This window comes from Pezoporus flaviventris, unplaced genomic scaffold (genome assembly GCF_033815535.1).
Source record: "Pezoporus flaviventris isolate CSIRO_AGI_PZ_B2104156 unplaced genomic scaffold, CSIRO_AGI_Pfla_v1 ptg000088l, whole genome shotgun sequence".
NCBI lineage: Eukaryota > Metazoa > Chordata > Aves > Psittaciformes > Psittacidae > Pezoporus > Pezoporus flaviventris.
The window spans coordinates 423,186-446,235 of NW_026892636.1; the positions used below are offsets into that span (position 1 = coordinate 423,186).

The 23,050-nt window shown below is 53.3% G+C and overlaps 1 protein-coding gene across 2 annotated transcripts in view; it reads right to left on the bottom strand.

Moving 5' to 3' along the window:
- The window catches only part of LOC133280764 (olfactory receptor 14C36-like), a 781,395-nt gene that overhangs the window by 321,057 nt on the left and 437,288 nt on the right, over positions 1-23,050 (bottom strand). The window contains exon 1 of one of the 2 annotated variants that reach the window (XM_061475693.1): positions 12,632-12,840. The exons of the other annotated variant lie outside the window; for it this stretch is intronic. The gene's annotated coding sequence lies outside the window, so the exon portion shown is untranslated. Of the gene's footprint in view, positions 1-12,631; positions 12,841-23,050 lie in introns of those variants that run through there. 2 annotated transcript variants of the gene reach the window in all.

Here is a 23,050-nt window from a genome sequence, read left to right on the forward strand (position 1 = left end):
CTATCATCTTCTCTCCCAAGCTGCTTAGCAGCTACATTAAACCCTTTGAACTCTGATACACTCACCACACTCAGAGTGCATCACACTCGGGTGTATTACCCAGCTGCAGGTTCCTCCCTGAAATGAGCAGGTACCAACGGCCCCTGCCTAAGCCCTCTCCTGCCCCTGCTCAGAGCCTGCCATGACTGAGGCTCCACAGCAGTACCTCTAACAAAGAACACCGTCTCTCACTTGGCTTGCTAAAAGGCCACCACTAAGACTTCAAAGCCTGGGCCACCATCTGCTCTTTGCAGAACCTCACCTGGTTTTGTGAGCGCTTCTCTCAGAGCTGGGGTTATCATCTCTCACTTCCCACCCTCCTCCTTCCTCCCAGCGTTCTCTTGAGTCAAGCTCATTCCAACACCTCCTTCCTCGACCTCACATTCTCTCTCTTTCAAGACAAGGAATTACAACCATTTAGATCCAAGCATCACAGTTTAAACGCTGTGGCACAGTTCAGCCACAGACCTGCTGAGCTTAAAACTGACACAAGTGTCCACACGTTAATTCCTGCATTCCTGTAATTCTGCTTTTTACCCCTCTTCCCATCAGACTCTGACCTTTCAGTTTGAGATTTAAGACAGAAAATATACTTAAATAAATAAATAAAACACCACACCAGGAACCAGGTGGACTTGTTCTACTAACACAGCAACCGGCTTCAAGCAGCCTGGGCTAGTGGAAGGTAGGTGGGGTGGAACTAGGTGAGCTTTAAAGTCCCTTCTAACCCAAAGCACTGCTCGATTCTGTGATTTAGTAACATTCTCCAGGGCATGTTAAGAAAGAAGCTGTTTGAATCTCATGTGAGGTTGAGTGGGACCCCAAAGGTTGAAGCCCAAGAGTTTCATGGCTGCACAATAACCTCATCTCTCCACAGAGCACAAACCAGAGGGGACAATACATTGCCTGGAGTGACAAGCATCTATAGTTCCAGTTATCTGGGACAGGTCAGGGGAGAAAACCACATCGCTACCACGACTCAGCGCAGGATAATTGTCACTTCTGAGACTTTACGGGTATTTATTCTTTCACATCTGCACAAAGAAGCATAAAAGTCTAAATAATTACTTTGATACTTCATAAAGCTTGTAATCTGTCAGCCCCTTATGGCTGGTTTTGAAATATTAAAGGAGATATGAATAAACAGCCACCCAAAATCAACTGAGCACCTTTTCTATTCACAAATGGGCTATCGCCCATCCAAGCCTCCTTCATGCCAAAGACATCAAGAAGTTCATACAAACACTTCCAGTTTGAGTCCATCCACCAGCTGTGGCCGTGACGAAGGAAACCACAGATTTCTTGTGGATCTGAGCAAAATTTCAGAAATAAAGGAGCCCCAGAAGAAAAAAGAAAAGAGAAAAACCATCCAACCAACCAAAAAACCAAAACAATACAAAACAAGAGACTCAGAGGTTCAAGGGCAAAACAGTTCCTCGTAAGCACTTGAAAAGGAAGTAGGAGAGTAGACCATTTAGGGACAGAGGTTATTACCTTCCCGACTCATCTTGAATAAAACTCTGGCTCACACTTTCAGGGAGGCTGTTCAGGAAGGTGTTTTCTAATGACCTGTAACACAACATGGTCCAAGCTGTTTCCATCTTCTACTTCCTTTCACTCTGCTGAATTTTTAGGCAGGATTTCATTGCTTTCTATAACACGGCAGAACTTCCCTCAAAGGCAGCGCTATAAAGTACCTGTCATTTGTTGGGTTTAAAAGCTCGTTTCTTGAGACGTGATTTATCAGCAAGATGCTTCAGCAGTAAAATATTAACCATAGAATCGCAGAGTAGTTTGGGTTGAAGGGACCTAAAAAACCCATCCAGCTCCAAGCCCCTCCCACAGGCAGAGGCAGCTCCCACCAGGTGCTCCAAGCCCCAGAACGTCTCCATGGACTCCTCTGGACTGGGGTTGAACGGATTGAAAGTAGCCCTGAGAAGAAGCACTTGGGGGTGTTGGTCTATGAGAAGCTCCCCATGCCCTGGCTTCAGTGGGCGCTTGAGCCCAGATCCACCCCTGTGCTGGGCTGCAACCTCAGAGCATGAGCAGCAGCTCAGGGAGGGGATTCTCCCCCTCTGCTGTGTTCTGGGGAGACCCCCCTGCAGGCCTGATCCAGCTCTGGGGCAACAGCACAAGAGGGACGTGGAGCTGCTGGAACGAGTCCAGAGGAGGAAAGGGAGATGATGCGAGGGCTGGAGCAGCTCTGCTCTGGAGCCAGGCTGAGAGAGCTGGGCTGGTTCCACCTGCACAAGAGAAGGCTCCTCAAGGGGAGACCTTAGAGCAGCTCCAGTGCCTAAAGGGGCTACAGGAAACCTGGAGAGGGGCTTTGGGTAACGGCCTGCAGGGACACCAAACAGGAGGGAAACCCTCGCCTTCTCGTGGCCCCATCCAGCAAAAAGTTCAAGGGCCTTTTAGGCCATGAAAGGCACACACTTTAAGAAAACAATAATCAAGGGCTGGAGCCAGGACTAACAGAACCAGCACTGAGGGAAAACCTTGGCAAGGCTGTCAGACAGAAAGCCTGCCTGGCAGCAAGGAACACTGCTACAACATTCCCAGGGGAGCTCTTAAAGTTCATGGATTACACGACTGAAGAGCTCAAGTTCAAACCCACGGAGCTCTGGAAGCAGTACTGCAGGGGCAAGAGGACAGCTAGAAAAGCTGACAACTTGGCCCTTACTTCAGGCTCATCTGTCACTGACACCACAGGCAAGAACCACCTGGGTTGTTCAGAAAACTGGGTTAGACATCAGGCTGCCCACAGGAACAGCACTTGGCTCCTTGCAAAACAGCCTTCTGCAGGACTAAAACAGACGGGAGAAACCGGGACAGGGAGCAGACTTCCACGCAGCTACTCCTGAACACAACGCAAGAGGAGAACCCTGCTAGTGCACATGGGCATCTTCCTGCTCCAGCTACAAAGTCTGCCTGCCACAACCCAGCTGAAGAGATGCCGACAGCGCTGCAGTTTGCTCAGCCCACAGATGAAAGGCCCTGCCAGTCTTACACTGCACAGGATACTCTCACTGCTCTCAGTCACATGGAGAATGGCTTGGAGCATTTACAAGTGAGCACAAAGACAAACACTGGAACCTTGGATTGGGTCATCTGTGAACCAGCAAACACCCCAACAGCAAGAAAACCTCCTTAGAAGCAGCTGCTAGTGTCAACAGAAACAAAAGCCCCAGACCCCCTCCAGTGAAGCACAAAAGCCTGAAGCAAAAAGCAGACAGCGGTTGAAGCCTGACAGCTGAGAGATGGCCATCTTGGCAATCCCTTACCCCTCAGCACTGCCAGAGGAAGCGTCCTGATCAAGAGCAAATCTCATGGCATGTATTTTCAGCAAGTGTCCCTGAAAGGGGGAAGGCCCCTGAGAAGCTCTCTCGGAAGCCAGGCTTTTACTCCAGGAACAGAAACCTCTGTGACTATGCCATAACCAGCTGGAAGGAAGTCTCCATCCACACATCCATCCCCACGCAGCAGAGTAACAGAAGGTCCCTCACGTTATGCTGAGGCAGCAGGTACTAGCTGCCAGCCAAAGGAAGGATGCTATTCAAGCAGACCTGCAGCTCAGCCTCCACAGGGGGAATCCTGCACTTTCTTTCCTGTCAAAAGTCACTGCTGAGGGTTTTGGACATACACAACAGCATTTGAAAACCCAAATTCATGCAGACACACAATAAGGGAAGCCTTCGGCTGGTATCCAACCACCTCACTCTGCCAGGGTGCTGCACATCTGGGAAATACAAGTGGCTAAATCATCCTACCAACATCCCATTTTCCTGTAGCTCAACATCAGCCAGAATCCTCATGGATAAAACAATTCCCACATCACAACTCTAAAAATTCATCTGCAGGGCTCGAGAGGGCTTGAAGGTTGCTTCCCCTAGCTAGAACATCCCTGCTGGGCTGGAGGGAAAGCTTTACAGCAGCTCATTAAACCACAACTCCATCTGCTGCACAGTTCTGCCAAGGTTTGTTTGATTTGGGGAACTTCCTTCCACACACCATAAAGATTGATTCCCAAAGGAAACAAAAGAGAACTAAGGATGTGCCTGTCTCTGCCCAAAAGGCACTCCCTTACAGTTGAACATTGGGCCATACAGTCACACTTTTACTGCTTTCTTCCCTGCTAGGGTAATCACAACTAAAATCCAGGTAAATGTGATTTAAGCAGCGACCCAAAGCCCCACTTGCCAAAAGCACAGGCCAGAAAGGATGGAGGAATTCGGCACTTCACCCTCTGAAGGGGGACACAGCCCAGTTCCATGCACACAACCACACCAACTGCTCTGCCAGCAAAGCCTTGTGCTTCACACCTAGGCTTCTCCTGCATGTTTGTTCACAGCAGATGAGACATAACAGTTCTCTTCCTTTAAAACCTACCAACCCGTCCTTGTTTGGCCACTGCTGGTGGCTCACAGGGACCAGCCCAACTGAGCTGGGGCACACTGAGCCCTACACAGGGAGCACAGATCCAGCCCCACGCTGCCACCAGACACTGGCAAAGGCTCTGCCAGTGGCAAAGAGGAACATCATTTTATGGGCAAAAGCTTCACTGCATTATTACAAGAAAATGGTTTTCACAATTACATTGAAAAAAATCCAGATGGTTGGGAACACATGTTAGCACTCCATGCAACACAGAAACAGTTTCATGACATGTTATAGCATCCAGCTCTTTCTGTAGAGCTGAGAGAATGCTACTTCTGTTCTCTTAGTGCCACTCTCTTCTGTTGAGAGAGCTTTTTGGAAAGATTGCATCTCATCTGCACATCCACAGCACCTACCAAAATGCAGTCCCCATCTCATGCCAAGCCTCTGCAACCCAACAGCAAGAGAGGGACGTCAGAAGAGCACCTCTGACACACGAACAAGGACAGGTGAATACTGGGCCTGCTTGGGCAACACCAGTATCAGCAAAGGAAGCAAAACTGTGGCTCACCTTGTAACAGGAAAGAAAAAGAAGCTCCCACTCTCCAAAGCTGCTCTTCACACAGAGCAGGGGGACACTGGACAAGGCGAGCATGTGCTGGCACTTGAGAGCCACCTACAAACTGCACTGACCACTGCAAGCAAGAACCTGGAGAGCTGCTGCAGCTGCAGGCCCAGCCTGCGGGGCTTGTCCCACAGAACACCAGTGCAGCCAAACACAAGCTCCAGCCTGAGCTTACCTTTAAAGGAACTTTGCTTTCTTCCGCCCTTATTTAGCAGGGACTCCCAAGTCCTACCCAGAAAAGGCAAGCCTCAAGAGCTCTTGTCATGTTATTTATGAATTATAACCCTTTTCAATGGACAAGATTTAGAGAAGAAAGATTTGAAGGAGAGGGACAAGTGTCCCTCTGACAAATCCAGATTTAAGGAAGTTTTTTTTCCGAGCCACAGCAGCAGAGGTCAAAGCCCAGCCCAGCCAAATGAGCTGCTGCAGATGAAAGCACAGTGCTCCTATAGGAATCTTTCACACCTTAAAAGTTCCAGGAAGTTTTTGGAGAGCTCTAAACCCCTGTATCAATTTTAGTTGATTTTAAATCTGACCGTTAAGTACCCCAGCCTCATGCAGGTGGCTTAAAATACAGCTAACAATTCTTGGGGATTCCAACAAGTTTCTGCCTGCAACTCAAAATTGCAGACAACCCTTTTTCTGTAAGCCTTATACCTTAAGCACCTTGTATCTTAACACTCACTGCCTCATTCCAAATAGGACTTCACCACAAGTTTCTTCATCCAGTGTCAGCATTGTTTGGTCTTCCACAGCCCTCACATGCTCACAAAGGAGGTGATGGGCACTCCCAGGGCCATTGAACTCCCTTTCAGGGGAGAGTGCCAAAGGGGATGAGGAAACATCCCCCCTGGCAAATGCACACAGAAGAAAACAAACTTCTTGACCATGTATTGTCTCCTGTAAACCCCATCTCAGTCTTGCTCTCTGTCTCTCTCACACACACACCCCTTTTTCTTTACATTGCAAATGTGACTCTCAGCATCATTACATTTTCCTTTGGGAAACCAAGGACATTAATCTCAAAACTGTGTCCAGAGAATATGCTTCCAAGCCCAGCAACAGAAAACTAGGGTATTACCATCACTATTACTCATGCCTGCAGTTTAGAAATACAAAGGTTAATAAAGCCATTTCATTCCCTGGAAACAAGTCTAGATCGAGCTGTCTTTCCAGTCTACAAGGGGGCCTCCAGTCTCTAGGGGGCCTCCAAGGATGCTGGAGGGGGACTCTTCACTAGGGACTGGAGTGACAGGACAAGGGGTAACGGCTTAAAACTTAAACAGGGGAAGTTGAGATTGGACAGAAGGAAGAAGTTCCTTCCTTTTGCACAGATCCAACACGTGCAAATCTCTCGAGCTACAAAGGTCCATGGCAAAGGCCAAATCACCTCCAAGTGACAAAAACAGGAGAAAAGTAGGCCAAAACACCCCAAACAACCCCCAGAATAGGCCAAAACCACCCCAAAATCACCTTGTCCTGCTTCTCCTATGGGACACAGGTCAGAGCCCCAAAACTGGACAAAACCACCCCAAAACCACCTTGTCCTGTTTCTCCTGTGGGATACAAGTTCAGAACCCCAAAACAGGCTCAAAAAAGGACAAAAACAAACAAAACCTATTTAAAACCACCCCCAAAACAACCCCAAACCACCCTAAAACCACCAAAATAACACCTTGTCCTGCTTCTCCTGTGGGATACAGGCTCAGAGCCCCAAAACAGACCCAAAACAGGCCAAAAAGAGGAAAAAACCACACCAAAACACCCAAAACCACCCCTAAAACAGCCCAAGCCAACCCCAAAACCACCTTGTCCTGCTTCTCTTATGGGATACAGGGTCAGAGCCTCAAAACTGACCCAAAACAGGACAAAACTAGCAAAATCAGCAACAAAACACCACCAAATGACCCCCAAACCCCCCCAAAACCAACTTGTGAGGCTTCTCCTCTGGGATACAGGGTCAGACCCCAAAACAGCCCCAAAACAGGCCAAAACCACCCCAAAACATCCAAAACAGCCCCAAAACCACCCCCAAAAAACCTTGTTCTGCTTCTCCTAAGGGATACAGGGTCAGAGCCCCAAAACAGGACAAAAACAAGCCAAAAGCCGGCCAAAACACCCAAAACAACCCCCAAAAACGGCCAAAACCACCCCAAAATCACCTTGTCCTGCTTCTCATGGGACACAGGTCAGAGCCCCAAAACAGGAAAAAAACAACCCAAAACCACCTTGAACTGTTTCTCCTGTGGGATACCGGCTCAGAGCCCCAAAACAGACCCAAAACAGATATAAAACACCCCAAAAACCACCCCAAGGAAACCTTGTCCTGCTTCTCCTATGGGACACAGAGTCAGAGCCCCAAAACAGCCCTAAAACAGGACAAAAACAACCCAAAACACCCGAAAACCACCTTGTCCTGCTTCTCCTATGTGATACAGGGTAAGAGGCCCAAAATAGCCCCAAAACAGACCAAAAACAGGCAAAAAACAGACCAAAACACCCAAAGAAAACCCCAAAACATGCCAAACCACCCCAAAACCACCGTGTCCTCCTTCTTCTAAGGGACACAGGGTCAGAGCCCCAAAACAGACCCAAAATAGCCCCAAAAGAGGCCAAAAACAGACAAAAACAAGGCCAAAACAAGCCAAAGCAAACCCCAAAACAACCCCAAACCACCCCAAAACCACCTTGTCCTGCTTCTCCTATGGGATACAGGGTCAGAGCTTCCAAACAGACCCAAAACAGGACAAAAACAGTCATAAACCCCCAAAAGAGCCCCAAAACACCCCAAAACCACCTTGTCCTGCTTCTCCTATGAGATACAGGGTCTGAGCCCCAAAACACCCCAAAAACAGGACAAAAACCACACCAAAAACACACCAAAACCACCTTGTCCTCCTTCTCCTGTGGGATACAGGCTCAGAGCCCCAAAACAGACCCAAAACACCCCAAAAACCACCCCAAGGCCACCTTGTCCTGCTTCTACTATGGGACACAGGGTGAGAGCCCCAAAACAGACCCGAAATAGCCCCAAAACAGGCCAAAAACAGGCAAAAACAAGGCCAAAGCACCCAAAAAACACCCCAAAATCACTTTCTCCTGCTTCTCTTACGGGATACAGGGTCAAAGCCCCCCCAAAAAGACCCCAAACAGGCCAAAAACAACCAAAACCACCCCAAAACCACCTTGTCCTGCTTCTTCTAGGGCATACAGGGTAAGAGGCCCAAAACAGACCCAAAACAGGCCAAAAACGGGCCCAAACACCCAAAGCAAACCCCCAAACACCCCCAAACCACCCCAAAACCACCTTCTCCTGCTTCTCCAATGGGATACAGGGTCAGAGCCCCAAAACAGGACAAAAACAGGAGAAAAGCAGGCCAAAAGAACCCCCAAAATGGGCCAAAACCACCCCAAAATCACCTTGTCCTGCTTCTCCTATGGGACACAGGTCAGAGCCCCAAAACTGGACAAAACCACCCCAAAACCACCCCAAAACCACCTTGTCCTGTTTCTTCTGTGGGACACAAGTTCTGAACCCCAAAACAGGCTCAAAAAAGCACAAAAACAACCAAAAACTATTCAAAACCACCCCTAAAACAACCCCAAACCACCCTAAAACCACCAAAAAAACACCTTGTCCTGCTTCTCCTGTGGGATACAGGCTCAGAGCCCCAAAACAGACCCAAAACAGGCCAAAAAGAGGAAAAAAACACACCAAAACACCCAAAACCACCCCTAAAACAGCCCAAGCCAACCCCAAAACCACCTTGTCCTGCTTCTCTTATGGGATACAGGGTCAGAGCCTCAAAACTGACCCAAAACAGGACAAAAACAGCAAAATCAGCCACAAAACACCACCAAACGACCCCCAACCCACCCCAAAACCAACTTGTGAGGCTTCTCCTCTGGGATACAGGTTCAGACCCCAAAACAGGCCAAAACCACCCCAAAACATCCAAAAGAGCCCCAAAACAACCCAAAACAGCCCCAAAACAACCCAAAACCCCCCCAAACCACCTTGTCCTGCTTCTCCTATGGGATACAGGATCAGAGCCCCAAAACAGCCCCAAAACAGGACAAAAATAAGCCAAAAGCAGGCCAAAACCAACCCAAAACAGACCAAAACCAGCCCAAAACCACCTTGTCCAGTTTCTGCTATAGATACACAGTCAGAGCCCCAAAACAGCTTCAAAACAGGACAAAAACAACCCAAAACACACAAAACCACTCCCAAACCACCCCCCCAAACCACACCAAAACCACCTTGTCCTGCTTCTCCTACGGGATACAGGTTCAGAACCCCAAACCAGCCACAAAACCACCCTAAAACAACCCCAAAATCACCTTGTCCTGCTTCTTCTATGGGACACGGGGTCAGAGCCCCAAAACAGGCATAAAACAGGTGAAAATCACCCTAAAACACCCAAAACCACTCCCAAAACACTCCCAAACCAGTCCAAAGCACCTTGTCCTGCTTCTAATATGGGATGCAGGGTCAGAGGCCCTAAACACCTCAAAACCAGTACAAAACTACCCCAAAACCACCTTGTCCTGCTTCACCTGTGGGATACAGGGTCAGAGCCCCTAAACAGCCCCAAAACCACTCCAAACCACCCAAAACCACTCCCAAAACACCCCCAAAACACCCCAAAGCACCTTGTCCTGCTGCTCCTACGGGTATCTCCCAGTGAGAACCCAAAAAAGCCCCAAATCACCCCAACCCCCCCAAAATGGTACCTTCTGGAGGTCGCTGTGGAGCTGCTTTAGCCTGGCCTCGAGCTGCGACACCTTCTGGGGTAGGTCCAAGGCTGGGGGGGGGTGTGTGGAAGGCAAAGGGGAATGGGGGGTGGCACTGGAGTGTCCCCATATTGGAGGGGGTTCCCAGACCCACATGTGGGGGTCCCAGCCCCACATACAAGGGGGACATGGGGGGGGTCTCCATGTACGGGGGGTCCCTGTACCTGATACGGGGGCGCCCCCCCACGGCCTCTCTAGGGGTAGGGGGGGGTCGGGGCTCAGCACCGGTTCCATGAGGGAGAACAGGGACATGGCCCTTTGCACTGGGGGGGTGGCACGTCAGCACCCCAAAACCAGACCAAACCACCCTAAAATACCCCAAAACCAGCCCTAAACAGCCAAAATACCCCAAAACAGCCCAAAACAGCCAAAATACACCCAAACCAGCCCAAAATATCACCCAAACCAGCCCAAAATACATCCAAACCAGCCCAAAATATCCACCAAACCACCCCAAAACATTCCAAGACACCCCTACAACACCCCAAACTGGCCCAAAACACTCCCAAATCAGCCAAAAATATCCGCAAAACATCCCAAAACACCCCAAAACATCCCAAAACACCCACAAAGCAGTCTCAAACAAACCAAACCACTCCAAAACCACCCTGAAACAGCTCTAAACACCCCAAAAACAGCCCAACCCCCCTCCACAACAGTTTAACACCCCCAAAGCACTCTGAAACAACCCCAAGCACCCTCAAAACACCAGAAAACACCCAAAACACCCCTAAAAGAGCCCAAAACACCCAAAGCAGCCCAAGGCACTCTGAAAACCAGGCCAAAACAGCCCCAAAACTCATAGAGGAACCACACAGGCATCAGAGAGCAGTCATAGAGGTGTCAGAGTGTCATAGAGGAGTCATAGGGGAGTCCGTGAGGGGTCATAGAGGACTCAAATAGGGGTCAATGAATGGTCATAGATGGGCCAGAGAGGAGTCAGAGATGCCAGGGATGGGGCAGCCACAGCTTCTCTGGGCAAGAGTCTGCGACTCCCTCCCTAGCCTGGATATGAGGAATATTTTCCTAAGGTGATATGAAACAAAAAAAAAAAATAATTGAAATGAAATTAAATCTTTTTCCACTTGGAACCATTGTGAGTCCTTAAAAATTATTATTGATCTGAAAAAACCTCTGACATTTCAGGCAAATAACAGGCTCATCATTATCTGAATAATGGTCAGTGCACAGATTAAAAGGGAACAGCACAGCACCTCAGATTGCCTCACAGCTTAGCATAGCACAGCATGGCATGGCACAGAACAGCACAGCACAGCACAGCTCTGGAGATCCTCCTGCTCTGATATCCCAGTATCTGGAGGTGAACTCACCCCCAGCCCGCAGTGCGGATCATCGGGCCCACGTTCTGGGGAGATGCTGTCTCAGGCAGTCGGCTGTGTCCCCTCTGCCTTGACAAACTGCCACCACAATCCACGAGTGGCCCGTGCCCACTGCGCCCACAGCCTGGGATGCAAAGCACAGAATTACAAGGGTGTCCCGGTCACACGGGGAACCCCAAATGTGGTTTTACACAGGGTTCTCACGCCCTTCAAACGCTCCCAAAAGTGAAACAGCCCGAAGCAAACCCTGATGTTCCCTCCCTCAGCTGGCAGACACACTGCCTTCCTGCAGTGTCATTTCTCTGATGAGAGACAGAGTTAAGGCTAAAAATCAACTTTTCTCAGCATCACAGAATCATTTCATTTGAAAAGAGGCTTGAGAACATCGAGTCCAGCCATTAACCTGTCCCTAACAACCTGACAATATCAACATCTCTGTGGGATACCCTGTCTGGATGGTCACCAACAGCAACTTTAAGTCCAGTTTTACAACTTACCGTAATTTCACTCATTTCCATTCTATTCTGTTTGTTCTTAAACATTCGGCTCTATGGTAGAGCATGGAAATCAGCTGGACAAGTTACGGTACTGCAGAAACCTCTTGGCATAAATCATGGGACTTAAACACCTGGAACAAACTCTTAACCACTGAGTAAACCAACCCAACTTTTCCCTCAGTTTATAACTGGAATTCAGCACTACTCTGTTTGGAGGCACAGAGGCGAGAGGTGACCACACCGCTCTGTGAGAAGGACGGATTGAGGGGGACCCTTGCTGCTGTTTCTCCCAGAACACAGGTGAGGAGGGAATGAAATATTACCTTTAATAACACAAATACATTTCAGTTACCATGGAAAATACGGAACAAGATGCTAGAGCCCTACAGGTTTTACAAGGAAGAGCAACAATGAACTAAAAATTCCCTCCTGTGCTCTTTCCTTTCCCACCCATAGATAGTTTCTTCAGTGACTTTCAAGTGCACATGACACAGAAGAGATCTGTGTGTCTGCTGCATGTGAAGGGGAAAAGTTCCTTTTGGTGTCAGAGCTGTAAAGTCAGATTTATCTCCAAAGCAACTCAGCCATGTACCAAGGAAAGAGTCAGGGTATTTTCAGCTCTGTCTTGAACACTGCCAGCCATGGGGCAGCCACAGCTTCTCTGGGCACCCTGTGCCACTGTCCCACCACCCTCACAGGGAACAACTTCTAAGATCTCATCTCAATCTCCCCTCTCAGTCACGTTAAAATCGTTCCCCCTTGGCCCATCCCCACAGGCCCTTGCTCTCCCCACAAGAAATGAGGGCAGATCCCAGGATCATCCCTCGGCAGCCGCAGCGCTCCGCTGCCGGCTCAGCCAGCCCAACTCACACACCAAGTCCAAAGCAGCCACTCTGGGGAAGTCTCTTGAGGTGTTCTGGCAACTCCTACAGCACCCCAAGATCGCCATCGCCACCCACCTCCTTCCACGCTCCTGTGTCCACAGGCGGCACCGGCTCCGAGACACCAAGACGGGAACCACCGGAGGAGCTGCTCTTGCCTCCTCCACCGGTAGCTTGTGTTCCGTGGGGCAGCTGTCGTCTCCCGGTGCCTCTGCTGGAGGGTTCCGTGGGGTTCTGTGACCTCACACACCTGAACACGGGGAGTTCCAGAATCAGCCACCCCTGTGGTCTCCACGTCCCCAAGGTCATTGTGATGCAGGAGCTCTGACTGGGTCCATGGGGTGCTCTGGAGGTGCTGCAGGCATTCTCTGGGATTCTCTAGGGGTATCCCCAGGATGCCCTGGGAGTGCACAGAGACACAGGGCCGTGGAGCAAGCTGCTCTAGTGGAAGGTGTCCCTGCCCGTGCCTCTGGGGGTTGGAGCTGGGTGAGCTTTAAGGTCCCTTCCAGCCCAGCCCAGCCCAGCCCAGCCCAGTCTGGGACTCCATGATTCTCTGCTGTGCCAATGTCGGTCCCTCTCCACTCCTCGTAGGTGGCCGTGACGCCCATGGCCCACGTTGAGCTGTGACCCCTCGCATGCTCCACCTCTGGACCAAAGGCACTGAGGAAGAGCAGCCCGTGAGGGACCTCCCCGAGCCGGATGGGCAGAGGCTGGTCCCCCCGCAGCCACTCCCGGAGCACCCCTGGGTGCCCAGTGGCCATGGGCACGATGCTGCGGCCATCCCAAAGCCGTGGCGGTCGCTGTGGATTTGCCCATTGTGACGGGGCCCCCACGGTGAGCGTGGGCTCTTTAAGGAGGGAGAGCCCTGCAGTAACCGGTGCAGAGGAGAGCCCTCCCCTCCCTCGGGGCTTCATGTAACCAAAAACGGGGGTGGGGAAGGTGTGGGGGGATCATTAAGTGCCTGTTGATGAGCTGTCTGTGGGGGAGGGGGGCGATGGGCCTCACCTCCCCCCCAGCACCCCAAAACGAGGGGGGTGGGGGAGGGTACCCAATGGACACAACCTCCCATCCCCCACCCGGGGGTGTTGGGGGGTGGCACCTCCCCCCCTCTTTATACCCCGGATGGGAGAGGGGAGGATAAAGGGGGGGATGGGGGGGGGGGTCTATCCGAAGCCTTATTGACACCGATGTAAATAGCGCGGGGAAGGGGGGGAGGGGAGAGGGGAGAGGGGAGGGGTCACCTTAAGAATGTATAAAAAGGAAACTTAACCAATAAATAAAGATTTCACAGGAAATCGAGGCCCCCTCTCCCCCACGTGTTTCGGCCTTTCCCCATCCCCGTTCCGCGATGCTCTCCGCACTTCCGGGTTTGTTGACTCTGTTGCCTAGCAACGGGGTCTCCGCGTACCGCTTCCTGCGTGTTGCCAGGCTACGGCCCATGGGGCTGAATATGGGGCCTTTCCTCGCCCCTCCCCCCCCATTTGTCCCCTCTTCCCCTCCCCCACCGCATACCCATTTTCTCCCCTCCCCCCCTTATGCCCCCCATTCCCCCTCCCCCTTTTTCCCACCCCCATTCCCCACATTCCTGCCATTTCTCCCCCTCTCCCTCCATCCCTCCCCATTTCTCATCCCACCATCGTTACCCCCCCCCCCCCTTATTTACATGCAATTAGCGTAGGACCTGCTTTATCCACACGCACTTCATGTAGGGCTGACCTTATTTACACGTTACTTCCTTATTTACATGTTATTAATGTGGGGCCTACTTAATTTGTGTCCTTTTAGTCCAGCATGCTCAGCGCTTCCAGCAGCCCCAGCCCCTCTCCCTAGGGCCTGAAAGGGGCGTGGCCAAAGGGGTGAGGCCACGGCCCCCCCCCGCCCCTCCCTCTATCTCCCCCTCTTTGCTCACCTGGGCCTGCAGGGGGCGCAGCTGCGCCTGGAGCTTCCCATTGGATGCGGCCAGAGCCCGGAGCTGGATCCAGCGACGGGACTGGAAGGGATGGAGGGGGGGACACAAGGAAATGAGGGACCCCAAAGCCAAGGGAGGGACCCAAATACCCCCCAAGACCCCCAAACACCTTAAATATCGCCCCATATTTCCCCACAAGCCTCTCCCTTAACACCAAACCCATCCATAACCCCCAGATCCCCCTCCCAGCACCCCCAAAATTCCCCCTAAAGCCCCAAACTCCCCCATGTCATCCCCTATAGACCCAAAATACCCCCACAGGACCCCCACATATCCCTCATCCCTCCCAAAAAGCGGCGCTGGGACCCTTTAGGGACCCCAACCCCTCCCCATAACCATCAAATTCCACTTCCCAGACCCCCCCAAGCCCATCAGGACCCCCCCAAATCCCCACATTCCCCCGTTGGCACCCACCAGCCGCTGCTTCCCCTCCTGCAGCTGCCTCCTCAGTGGCCCCAGGGCAGTTTCTGGGGAGTCCATGGGGCTGCCCCGTAGCTCTGGGCCCTGCTGGATCTGGGCCCCCCGAGCCCCTGAGAGCCCCGTGGCCTCCAGCATCAACCTGGTGGCAAGGGGGGCCCCAAAGCCAAACGTTGAGGGGAGTTTGGGGGGCCCAAAGGGGTCCAGATCCCATTTTGGGGACCCCAAAAGGGCTGCAGGGACCATGGAGGGGTTGGGAGCACCCCAAAAGGTCCCAGCACTGGGTTTAGGGAGAGTGTGTGGGGGCTTTAAGGACCCCTATGAGCCCAGCCCCCACTTCAGAAGGAAACCCAGGGGGGTTTAAAGTATAGAGGGGGTCCCTAAAGGGTTCTGGGGTTCAGGAGTGGGGAGGAAAAGATCATGGGGGAGGGCCCAGGGCAGTTTTGGGTTGCAGGGGGGGAAACCGGGCTGCAGGATGCATTCGGGGGGTCCTTGAGAGGGTTTTGGGTGCATGGGGGAATCCATCAGGTGGTTTTGGGGTGCATAGTGGGTGCTTTTGGGGTGCAAGGGGTTGTTTTGGGGTGCAGTAGGGGTAGATTTGGGATGCGGAGGTGTGTTTTGGGGTGCAGGGGGGCGGTTTTGGGGTGCCGTGGGGCTTCTGGGATGCATGGGGGTGGTTTTAGGGTGCAGGGGTTGTGTTTTGGTATGCAGGGGGCATGGTTTTGGTGTGCAGGGGGGCATTCTGGGATGCAGGGGGTTGTTTTGAGGTGCAGGGGGGATGGTTTTGGAGTGCAGAGGGGGTGTTTTTGGATGCAGGGGGGATGGTTTTGGGGTGCAGGGGGGTGTTTTGGTCCCTGTGGGACCCCCCAAAACCCCATAGAGGCCCCCAAAACCCTCTAACGCTCCCCACCCCGCCCCCAAACCTGAGGGGGTTGGGGGGGGTCGGGGAGGATCATGAGAGGGAACTGGGGGTTCCTGGGGATCCAAATGGGATTTGGAGGGGACCTAAAGGAATTTGGGCTCCTGTGCATGGATCTGGGAGAAGAAAAGGGGTTGGGAGGGGTCACAAGGGGGAATTGGGGGGTGCTGGGGGGTTGTTGGGATCCCAATGCAATTTTGGGGGTGTTATAACAAGCAAAGGGGTTTGGGGGGTCCTGAGGGCTTTTGGAGGCTCCCCAATGAGCTTGGGTGTCCCCCCCCGACTTTGGGGTGCAGCGGATACCTCAGCAGGTCCCTTTTGATCTTCTTCACATTCCTACAGGAACACCCCCCCCCCCCCGCCATGTATTTTAGGGACCGATCCGAGGTTTGGGGTCCCTCCAGATGTTGCAGTTCCTCCCCCCAGATGTTGGGGTGCCCCCCTCACCGCGGGTGCCGCACGTGGCCCATGATGTACTCCCGGATGGGGGCACAGGGCCCCGTGCACAGCCTGGAGGTGGGGGGGAGACAAAGAGAGGGGGTCAGGAGCACCCCAACCCCCCCAGGACCCCAAAAGCCCCCACTGGGGGGTCCCGCGGGCTCCAACCTGCGCAGGTCGGGATCGGAGGGGAGCTCCAGCTCCGCCATGATGGGCGAAATTGGCGCGCTGGGAGCGCCGCGCGGCACGACGGGAGTTGTAGTCCAAGCCGGGCGGCGCCTTAATGGTGCTGTATGGGTGTCGCACTGCATCATGGGAGTTGTAGTCCAGGCTGGGCGACTCTAGGACAGGGCTCTCTGGGTGCCGCGTGGCATGATGGGAGTTGTAGTCCCCTCCTGGCCGGAGCCATAACGGCTCTCCATGAACATCCTTTTCCAGAGAGTTCCCCGCATGCGGACAGAACTGTGGGGGTGGTCTCTGGGGGTCGTTTGCTTCCTCCAACGATCTCCATCACTGCTGGCAGCCTTTGAAGCACGCGCAGTGGATGCTCACACCAGCTTAATTGGTTCGTTAGCACCAGAGACAGAGCAATCCTCCCATCCTCCCACTGCTCAGGTGGTTTAACTGCAGCCCATCCTGGGCTCCTGCGGTTCCAGATACTCCTTATCCTGTGTCCTGTTCTTCTGGACTGTTTTTCTTAAACTGTGTCACAGCTGTAAGGATTTCTCTTGTGAGAATTCTCAGTGTGTTCTCCAGCTGCACTCTATGGGATCTTTTTCTCTCTGTGTCACGCACCTCAGTAATTTTCCATTGCTACTGGTACAAAACCATCAAACTTAACATTACTTAAAAGTGATTCTAAAGATTTCTATATTCCATTTTGTGCCCCCCCTTTGTCTCAGTTTGGGGGTGTTTTTTGGATGTTTTGGGCGGTTTTGGAGCTGTTTTGGCTTCTGAACCTGTATCCTGTAGGAGAAGAAGGATAAGTTTGTTTTGGGGTGTTTTAGTGTGTTTTTGGGGTGTTTATGGTACGTTTTGGGCCTCTGACCGTGTATCCTGTAGGAGAATCAAGAGAAGGTGGTGTTGGGGTTTTTTGGGGTGCTTTTGAGATGGTTTTGTGGTGTTTTGGTGGTGGTTTGGGGCTGTTTTGGAGCCATTTGGGGTCTGTTTTGGGGGTCTGACCCTGTATCCCATCGGAGGAGCTGTGATCCCCCCCCCCAAGGCCAATGGCATTCCATAGGGAACACAGTCATTCCATAGGGAATGCGCCATTCCATAGGGAGAAGCTGCAGTTCCATAAGGGACACTGAGGATCTTGTGTCTTCTCTGGCACCGTTGACAAAGAGGAGCTGTGACCCTCATTGGAATGTCGGGATTCCATAGGGAATGCTGTGATTCCATATGGGGACGCTGCGGTTCCGTAAGGGACACTAAGCATCTTGGATCTTCTCTGGTACTGTGGACAAATAGGAGCTGTGACCCCCACATAGAACACAGGTTCCCCCCCCCCTTGGACACTGGGATTCCATAGGGAGCACTGTGATTCCATAGGGAGGCACTGGGATTCCATAAGGGACACTTGACATCTCCAGTTCCTGGAGTGGATGGAGCCACAGGAGATTCTTCGTGGGACTCGTAGAGGGGATGCTGTGTCCTCCTATGGACCACCATATGGGGCTGAAGGGGTCTGTATGGGACAAAGGGTATCCGCATGGGGTTAGGAGCATCCTTACGGAGTTAAGAACGCCCATATAGGACATGGGGCTTCCACACGGGATCACCCGCATCCATCTAGGGCTGAGGGCCTCTATATGGGGCTGAGGGACTCTATATGGTCCTACGAGCAGCAACCATATACAACATGGGACCAGCAGCATCCGTATCAGACCAGGGGCCTCCATATGAGACCACAAGCATCCATATGGGATTGAGGGCCTCTATATGAGGCTAGGAGCATCCATATGGGGCTAGGAGTATCCATATACAACATGGGACCTCCATATGGGACCACAAGCATCCATCTAGGGCTTAGGGCTGAGGAACTCCATATGTAGCTATGGGCCTCTATATGAGCATATAGGAGCAAGGGCCTCCGTATGGGACTATGAACTTCATATGTGACATGGGGCCTCCAGATGGGACCACGAGCATCTGCGTTGGGTTGAGGGCTTCCACATGGGGCCATGAGCTTCCATATGGGGCCATGGGTTTCCATATATGACATGGGGCCTCTGTATGGGATCAAATGCAACTCTATGGGACCATATATGCATCCATATGGCACTGAGCACCTTCCCTATAGGGCAGAGGGCTATAAGGGGGTAGAGTATCTCTATGGGGCTGAGGACCAGCTCTTATGGGGCTACAAACCTCTACAGGGGACTGAGAATATCCATCTCTATGGGGCTGGGGGCTTCCCTATGGGATTCAGGCGTTCCCTATAGGCTGAGCTTTCGCTAGGGGGTTCAAGCTTTCTCTATGGGGCTGAGGTCTTCTATAGGGCTGAGGCTTCCTTATAGGTCTCCCGCCCACCCCCACACATCTCCTTTGTCTCCCCCATATCCCTGGGGAGGGGGTGGGCGGAATGGGACGATATCATTCAAGACAGTAAGGGGTTGCAGGACCCCTCCCAGCCCCTCATTTTGAGGCCAAATCCTTAATAATCATAATAATATGCCAATTAATAATTAGGCTCTTCCAGCACTTTCTCCCCCTAAATTATTTCCTAGTGGAAATCAATGGGTTTAACCCCCCCCTTCCCCCCCCCCCTTTATAAATCACTATATTTGTATAAATGGTGCCTTTCCAACCCCAAGTCTTACCTTATTCCACCCATTTTCTCCACGGGGGGGGGAGGGGGAGGGGCCTCACTGTGACCCCCCATTGCCCTCCCCAAAATAATCCCCCCCTCATTGTGCCTATTATTTTATATGTCCCCATGATCTTATTTAATTATCCCGCCCCCCGTTGTGATGCTGATAGGAATAAAACTGCTGTCCCCCCCTTCCCCACAGTGGTTTGTTCCATAACGGAGGGGTAGAAAAGCGGGGTCGCAACCATTTTGAGGGGCTGGGGGGGTCCAAGCCATTTTGGGTGTTGGGGTCTGCCCCATTTTGGGGTGCTGGAATCCCATTTTGGGGGTGTGTCCCCCATTTTGGGTAGGGTTGGTGCCCTCCCTCCTTTTGTGCCCGATGAGACCACCCACAGGATGGGCGTGGCCAAGCCGGATGGGGCCGGTTCTGATTGTCTGGGCCCGCTTGGGGGCGTGGCTTTGTCCAGTGGGCGGTACCAAGAGGCGGAGCAAGGAGGACTGCACCGGGGTACCCGGGTGCGCTCAATGGAAGCTGGGGGGGGGGAGATTGCAGTGCTGCTGAGTGACTTTTAGCGCTATAATGGACCAAATTCCCTTGGGAACACCGTTTCCTTCCACAGCGGCACCCCTTTTGCTGATCCATGGAAGCAGGGAAGCCCAGAAGGAATCACTGCAACTTCATTGCGGGATAACGGGGAGTCAGGTTTGGAGTGCGTGCTGCCTGGATGCTCTCGGAGATGGAGGGGAGGGAATGGGACAGCGGAGGCGATGCCCTTTGGTCTCCGGAGCCCCTTGGTCCAGGTTTGTCTCCGCCATCCTTTCCCCTAAACGATAACTGCGCATCCGCAGCAGGAGAGCACCCGCAGGCAGTATCCCAGGCTCCGCCGCTCCGGTGCTTTCCTGAGGATGAGCAGGGTCTGTGCTGTCAGGGAACGGAGGCCGGGATCATCCTCATCCAGCAGCGCTTCCAGGGCTGTGATCCAAAGAGACCGGGATGAGCCCCTCCGTAGCCTCCAGCATCCCCCCAGCCCCTGCTCCCTCCTCACCTCTGCAGATCTGCTCCAGCTTCCTTGGGCTTTTCCCTCTTAGGGGCCGTGCAGCCAATCCTGGGCACACAGGGATCCATTGGGATCCGTCAGCATCCATCGGGATCCATCAGGGATGCAGCAGTGGGAACCGGGTTGGGGACCGCAGGGACTCACCAATGAACCTGACGGCTGCCTCTTGCAAGGAGACCTGAGCATCCTGCAGGTACCGCAGGCTCTGGTCCAGGTATCCCTGAGCCCTCTTCCTGCTCCGCTCCAGCTGCAGAAGGAATGGGATGCTATGGAAGGCCCCCATTGGCCGGAGCAGTCCCAACGCTCCCTTTCCCATCCGCATGTGGAACGAGCAGAGCGGTCCAAGGGGTTCCAAGGGGAATAGGGACGGATGCAGGACCCATACCAAGCACTCTGCAACCCTCCACGTCTGCCTCGTGTTCAATAGGCGCCGGAGCTCTTCCCATCCCAGGAGCGTCGCCGCAGCAAGGAGAGCTTCCCAGGAAGCCTGCACAGGATGGGATGGGAGATGGCACCTTGGGGATGATCCCACCCTCGGGAATGTGGGATACCCGAGGTGGGGGGAAGGGTGTTTGTACCTCGGCCACGCTGCAGCTTTGGTCGCTCATGCGGAAGAAGAGCGGGAGCAGCAGATCCCAGATTTTTCTCCTCATCCTCCTCCTGTCACCGCCAAGCACCGACTGCAGCAGGACCCGGAACAGGCGGATGGAGAGCTCGCGGAGCCGGCTGCATCCCTGAAGGGAAGGAGGAAAAGGGGGCACTTGGGCAGATCCTGATGGGATGTGAAGCCCTGGAGCCATCCCCATGCGAGCTCCAAATCACCGCAGGGGTCCCACGCAGCCCTTACTCCATCAAAGAGGGGCCAGAGGTCCTGCACCAGCCCCACGGCAATGGGGCTGGCCTCCTCACTCGGGAGGCGACCCATCACGTTCCGTAGGATCATCAGGGCCTTTATCCTGAGCTCGTCCTCAGCGTCCCAGAGCCAGCGCACCATGTGGGGCAGCAGTCGCTGCAGTTTCCTTGCCTGCAGGAAGAGGTGGGGGCTCCTTCTGGGGAAGCCTTGACCCAAGGCTATGGTCACCAAGGTCATGGCCAAGAGGGGTCCCTATGGCCATGCCCTGCCCCATGGCCAAGAGGGCTCCCCATGAACCATGGCCAAAGGGTTCCCTATGCCCATGCCTTTCCCCTTGGCCAAGAGGGCTCCCCATGAGCCATGGTCAAGAGGGCCCCCCATGCCCATGCCCTGCCCCATAGCCAAGAGGGCTCTCCATGGTTGTGTCCTGCCCCATGGCCATGCCCCGCTCACCAAGACACGTTTCTTTGAGAGCTCCAAGAGTCTTTCCAGCAGCACGGCCGCTGTCACCAGGTTCTGGGGGTCCTCAGCTCCCTCAGCACCACCAGCACCGGAGGCCATGGTCTAAGGCAAACACAGGCATTGAGACCCCACCGAGCTTGCAGGGCTCATGGGATTCATCAGGGCCCTTTGGGACTCACAACCAAGTTGGGGATGGAGGTTTCCCGGGTGTCCTGGAGCATCCCCAGCAGCTGTTGTAGGGCCTCTGAAGTCTTGGATATGGTCAGGAACATCTCCCAGATGTCCGCGTCAGCGCTGGAAGGCAGAGCACTGAGTCAGCGTGGTCTGTGCATCCCATGGGATGCCCTATGGGTGTTAGTGGTGGTGCTCCCCATGGGGTGGGATGCAGGGACCCGCTCCTCAGGGATGTCATAGCATCATGGAAAGGGCCTCAAGTTCATCCAATTAAAACTCCAATGCCATGGGGTGGGATGGGGGGACCTGCTCCTCAGGGGTATCATAGCATCATGGAAAGGGCCTTAAGATCTTCCAGTTCCAGACCCTACGCCATGGGTCTGGATGGACGGACCTGATCCTCAGCACCGTGGAAAGGACCTTAAGATCCTCCAATTCCAGCCCCAACGCTATGGGGTGGGATGCAGACACCTGCTCTTCAGCATCATAGAAAGGGCCTTAAGATCATCCATTGCCATGGGTCCTTGGGCCTGGTGGCCATAAGGACCAAGCCCTCAAGGCTGGTACCTGTATCTCAAGGGCACGTTGAGGACCATGCTGATCGTCAATGCCCTCGGGTGCTTGATGGCCATCAGGGTGAGGAGCATGTCCATCCTGTCCCACGTCGCTTTCCCGCTGCTAATCCGCAGGCAATCGCGGATGCTCCTCACGACACTGGGCATCTGGAAGCGGGAGCAGGGGCGAGGATGGTGCTGGGACCAGATTCCCCACCCCTCTCTGCTCCTTCTTGGTACCCAAGAGCCCTCCTAGGTTTAGGATGGAGGAGGAAGGACCGAAGGGGATGGGCACACAGCCATGGGGCACCCACCTCCGCCAACCAGGAGTCGAGGTCGCTCATGACCAGCTCCAGGATGTCCTCTGCCACCCTCCTGTCGAAGATGCTCGAGTCCTTCATGGCCTTGATGACCACGCAGACCATGTCCGTCCTCTCCCATGGATAAAGGGAGCCTGCAAACCTCTATGGAGGAAGGTTGGGAGCATGGGAGCGGCGTTGCCCGTGCTTGGGGAAGCATCCCACCAAAGGGTCAAGCAATGGGGGAAGCTCCATTACCATGGTGAGGTCTCGGGGGCTGGTTTCTTCATCCCATCTGAGCTTTTCCACTTCATGCTCTGGCTTTGGCCTTTCTGAAGAGCAAGGGGGACACAGGAGAGTCAATGGGACAGAGGGGAGTCAATGGGATACAGGAGAGTAAATGGGACAGAGGGGAGTCAATGGGACACAGGAGAGTGAATGGAGTACAGGAGAGCCAGTGGGAGACGGGAGAGTCAATGGGACAGAGGGGAGTCAATGGGATACGCAAGAGTCAGTGGGACACAGGAGAGCCAATGGGATCC